General features: G+C 41.3%; 1 long non-coding RNA gene across 1 annotated transcript; it reads left to right on the plus strand.

Annotated features, from left to right (window-relative positions):
- Positions 1-328: 328 nt before the first annotated feature.
- On the plus strand, positions 329-5,190 carry LOC129658580 (uncharacterized). The gene is made up of 2 exons (XR_008717424.1): positions 329-2,108; positions 4,846-5,190. It is a non-coding gene; the product is annotated as an uncharacterized LOC129658580 (long non-coding RNA).
- Positions 5,191-5,684: the final 494 nt, after the last annotated feature.

Below are 5,684 nucleotides of genomic sequence, written 5' to 3' on the forward strand. Positions count from 1 at the left end.
CCCAGAAGTACTCAATAAATTGTAACTTCTTCTGTTCTATCTTCTTCATTTCACCTTTTTGCTTTATTATTATTATTAAACTCACTTCTCAGAGATATAGAGATAATTTTGCACATTTTAGAACTGCCTAGTTTGAATTTTTTTCACATTTCATAATGTCCAGATGAATCAGCATATAAATGGTCTATGTCGGCAGTCTTTGTCATCCATGTATAAGTCATTCCTTTCTCCCCTCTAAGGAGAAGACGTATTTGAAACAAGCCTATGAAAGAATAACAACCAAATACAGCAGGTACCTACTTTAGTTTATCTCCTCCTTCATGTTCTTTACTGAGCACTGAGTGTGACAATCACAGCAGAAGCTCTTTATTATCCTTGTCTTCTTCCTAATCTCTACTTCAGCCAGGGAGGTGGACAATCTTTATTTTATAGATGAGAAAACTGAGATTCAGAGAAGTTAAATGGCAACGCCAATTAGTAGGGTCAGATTCATGAACATGATGGGTATCTCCTGACATCTATTCTTTGCTCTTCTCAGGTGTAGCATACTTTTGGTTTTGCTGCCCCAGCTCCATCCCCAACTCCAATGAGTGACTCTAATTGATTTAAATCAACCACAGTATCTTACCCCTTTTGCATAGTGATTGGCTTAGATGAACCAAACCTAAGGCAATCAGTGCAGGGCATTCCTCTAGCCAATCATATTGAAGTGATTGATGCTCCTTCGCTTGCTGGACAAGACCAGTTCTCCGTTTTCTTTCCCTGCTAGTCCCTAATGAGAAAGCCCTAGTTGTAGCCTGCAATCTTGCAAACTTGAAAGGAATTAGACAATCAGTCTTAGGGTGAAGCTGAGCTAGTAGAGGGGAGAGAAAAGCCACTGCCTTTCTTGAGTCCCTGGAACAATCAACTCAGGAGCCTGCTCTGCCTTGGTCCAATATATGCCATCTGATTTCCTTTGTCATTACCATTTTGACTTTTTTGTTGTTGTTCTTGTTGTTACTTGAAATTAAAAGCATGCTAAATGATAGCGCAAGAATCAAACCCATATCTGCTTGACCCATGAGCAGTGGGTACCCACTATGTGGCACAGCTTTTCACTTCTCTAGCTAATAGTCTTGAAACTCACACATTTATTGGCAGCCTGGAACATATCTAATGTCTTAGCCCATTTGCAGCATTTCTGGGGCAGTTTCGCTCTCTGGCTGGAAGGCTGATGCCCCAGGAGGTTGCTGGTGGGCACTTAAGGTCACTCTTGCAAATTAGTGGTTGGAGGCCATCAGAACAAAGCTGATGTAATTTCTACATACAAAACAATGATAAATGTCTTTGGGTGTGACTCCAGCCAAGGAAGACTTCAGAGAAACACAGGCTTCAGTGGGACTAGAAAAGCAGACAGCTGAAAGGCTGCTTATCAGGCCTTGATGTATTCAACATGTAAAAATGCTAACCTCCTCCAACTGCAATTGAATTTGTACAAGTGCTTAGAAAGAACACTGAATTTATCAGAGCTCGAAGTGCACAATATTAAAATATAAATCACTGCTGGTGAAATCCTAGAGCTATCAGGAGATCCATTTGAAAAGAGAGTTAGCAAAGTCAATTTGAGGCACATTCATCAAGCTTTGAAATCATGGAGGAGGCTCTGTCCACATGGGCTTCCTTCTAGCTAACCCAAGAGGATACTAGAATTTAAGGCTGAGAACAGCTGAAACCTGACAACTAGGAATCAGATCACAGGAAATGCTAATAAGAATGTTTAGAGATAAAAGCAAATGCCCACCCAAGTAGCTGAGATCAAGAGGATGATTTTTCTGGGTAGCTCTTCCTGGGGGCACCCTTGGCAGGGATTGATCTTGGTTTCTACCTGCAGACCTAGTCATGTGTGAGCTTTAAGTTAAAAAATTAAATTAAATTGAATATTAAGTTAAAAAAAAAAGAGAGAGAGAGAGAGACATCCCTGGTGGTCCAGTGATTAAGACCCCCCATTTCCAATGCAGGGGGTGTGAGTTCAACCCCTGGCTGGAAAACCAAGAGCCCACATGAAGCACAGCTAAATAAATGAGTAAAAACATAAGTAAAATTATTAAGTCAGTTTCCCTGGGATTCAGGTGACTATGACAATTGAGAATTTTTTGCATTGAGTGTGGACTCTCCTTGGCTGCCTGCAACTAAGGGATCTGTGTTGACCTCACTGGGAAGCATCAAACCATCCTGCTTACCTAATCTGACCCTTGCAGAGGACTGCTGCTGCTGCTAAGTTGCTTCAGTCGTGTCCGACTCTACGCGACCCCATAGACGGCAGCCCACGAGGCTCCCCCTGTGCCTGGGATTCTCCAGGCAAGAACACTGGAGTGGGTTGCCATTTCCTTATCCAATGTATGAAAATGAAAAGTGAAAGTGAAGTCGCTCAGTCGTGTCCGACTCGTCACGACCCCATGGACTGCAGCCTACCAGGCTCCTCCGTCCATGGGATTTTCCAGGCAAGAGTACTGGAGTGGGGTGCCATTGCCTTCTCCAGAGGACTGGGTACCCTAAATTCTGACTGGTCAGTTTCTCTGATAGACCTCCAGCCTCAAAAAATCCTCTTTTCCTAGATCCCTGGGTTGACCCATGGATGTGTGGTCACCATGGGCCCAGGGCCCATCTCTACAGCCTTGTCTGTTTCCCCTAGACTACTCCAGGGTCCAAGGCCTGGCCCCATTTCCCTCCCAACTGCCCTATACTATATGAGAGGGAATGGCCCTGACCCTTTTGTGAGTATAGCACAATGGTTTAAAGAGCATTGCTTCTCCAACCATCTGTGGTGAACAACCAGTGTTTAATACTTTCAATCTATCACTGAATAAAATGTGGGCTCCCTGTGCATACTAGCATGTAGCTTGTTCCATGTGTGGCTCACAATGCAATTTTGACATCCCTGAGCTTATCCATATTCGGTAAGATATGCCCACTGATCATGCACTTGATGTCACAGCAATGTCAAATTATAAAAAATTCTAATGCTTCCTTTCAGTTTCTGTACTTGTCACAGACTGGTGGCAAACAGTTCATATCTACACTTGGCATTCTTAGTAACAGCATCAGTATCACCTGGGAACTCACTAGAAATACAAATTCTTAAGCTCCCTCCCAAAGTTAAGGAATCAGAAACTCTGGAGATGGAGCTCTGTACTTTTACCAGCTTTCTGGATGATTGTAGGATCTGTGTCAAGGTGGAGAAGCACCGCTCAGGCAGTTGGATGGGGAGAAAGAGCACTGACAACAACAGGGATGTTAGGAGACTTCTTCTTTTAGAGCCTTAAGTATTATTCAAAGGAAATGGTTATATCTGTCTTAGTGACTCTGGAGCTCCATTTTTAAAGCTTTGAAATGTAATCTCCCTGAAATCAATGAGTAGTGTAAATCCACAGAAATGTATTTACATACTCATCTTAACCAAGCCCACAATTTGGGTTTCAAAGTTAATCTTTAACAGATTTAAGAGAGAGTGACCATTTTATAGCTACTACTCACCCTACTCATATCTTTGGCACCATTCTTCACCAACTCTTCATTAGCAAACACACAGAGATGCTCAAAAGGAATCACAAGAGGCAAGGAATACCAAGGGAGGGAGAGTGGGTATCCCTGAGAGCAAGGATCCTGGAGCCCTTTTTTGTGTCTCTAGTACCTGGATCGGAGAAGGCTATGGCACCCCACTCCAGTACTCTTGCCTGGAAAATCCCATGGATGGAGGAACCTGGTGGGCTGCAGTCCATGGGGTAGCTAGGAGTCGGACATGACTGAGTGACTTCACTTTCACTTTTCACTTTCATGCATTGGAGAAGGAAATGGCAACCCACTCCAGTGTTCTTGCCTGGAGAATCCCAGGGATGAGGGAGCCTGGTGGGCTGCCGTCTCTGGGGTCTCACGGAGTCAGATATGACTGAAGCGACTTAGCAGCAGCAGCAGCAGTACCTGGATCATTATAGATGCTCAGTCTATCTTAATGGGATGAATGAGTGGATGAATGAATAAAAGGAACAATGAAATTTGATGAGCTAGAACACTTTGTGAAAGTGTTCTAAGTTAATTGAACTTAATTGAACTTGCTGGTTAATTGTATATCCTTTTTGTTCTGATTTTTATTTTTGAAACACTTTCCTGGAAAAGTGCATTTTGTTTTTCACCTTTAATTGAATGCAAATCCGATGGTCATATGAGCAAAAGACAACTCTGTTCAAGTGTGATGCATTCAAATTACATCTATCCTAAAGGAGATGGATAAGAAGAAACCCAAATTTCTTGGATCACATGAAACAGTAAAGTTAAGAATTCCATTTTTTAACATTTTGTTACTGAGAATGAATTTTTTTGGAAACCACATTCAGAGAAAAGCAAATAAAGGGATTACAGCCCCCAAAGCATGGCAACCATATGTCATTATTTTGGGGTGAAATGCAGTTATTTTTATCATTAATACTTAAATTAAGCACAGCCGTATTTGGTATTCCCATGAGCATAATTGGTAAAATGGTTCTATAACAAGCTCAGAGATGTTTAGGCAGGATTTGCCAAACAGAAATAGGAAAATTAAGCACATAAAATCATATGATGTAAAAAAAAAAAAAAACAAATCAGAGAAAAGTAAAAAATGTATACCAACTGGTTTGTATACAGAGGACCAAACAGTTGGAATGATGTATTCACCAAACTTGACTAACTCTGTCTTAGATGCAATGCTAAGACAACCCATCAATTTGAACAGTTCAGCCCTAAATTAACCAAATGGACTGGTCAGTCAGAGCACCTCGAGGATCTGTCTGTAGCATGGTTGTCTTGAATACAATGCCTTGTCTCTTTTAGGAATGTCTTCAGTCGCACACCAGCTCTACCTGACGGAGAGTGAAAATTCTGTGGGAACCTGAATGCAAGCAGACCTAGAGGCCCAAGAAGAAACGTCCTTCACGGGAGCCCCTTTACGATTCAGGCCAGCGCATACTGGAGAAACTGATGGCCTTTTCCAAAATAAAGTTTTTATCATGACTTTACATTTTATAAGGTGACTTGAGTTCAAATATGAACTCTCTCTCTTTAGCCTTAGGGTTGCGCTCTGTAAAATGGGAATAATAATACAATCTGCTTTATGAGCTTTCTAGAAGGATTAAATAAAACAGTGCATATATAGTTCTTACTGCTATGCAAAAAGCATCAAGTGTGTAGAGCTTTTCTTGGTTTGCCTAACAACATCTCCTTGGTGTTAGATATTTGAGTTAACATCCAAAGTCAGAGATCAGTTGTTTAATGCTAAACTCTTCACTCCAGTGCTGACTTTACATTATACTTTATGAGCTGGTTGGAAAGGAAACGATGCTTTTCCCACCCAAAATATATCATCCCTAGAAATAGTCCTATCAATGGCCCTGAAGCCAAAAAGAAAGAGTAATGAAAATAATATCTGGCTCTAAAAAGAGGGACAAACTTTGGTTTTGAGTTTTGAGAATTCTAAACTCATTGCCTGACAAGTTTTCCCTTATTTGGAAGTAGCTCAGATGAAATTCTAGAACCCTCTGCAGGTCACTCGCAGTCTGTCCACCAGCTTTCCTGATTGCTGCTTCTTGTCTACTTACATCAACTCTTCTTAATATTTAAGAACTTTTCAGGAAATTCAGTTTTAAAAAGACAGCAAAGGAGCTTTGAATTGG

The sequence above is a fragment of the Bubalus kerabau genome, chromosome 8 (genome assembly GCF_029407905.1).
Source record: "Bubalus kerabau isolate K-KA32 ecotype Philippines breed swamp buffalo chromosome 8, PCC_UOA_SB_1v2, whole genome shotgun sequence".
NCBI lineage: Eukaryota > Metazoa > Chordata > Mammalia > Artiodactyla > Bovidae > Bubalus > Bubalus kerabau.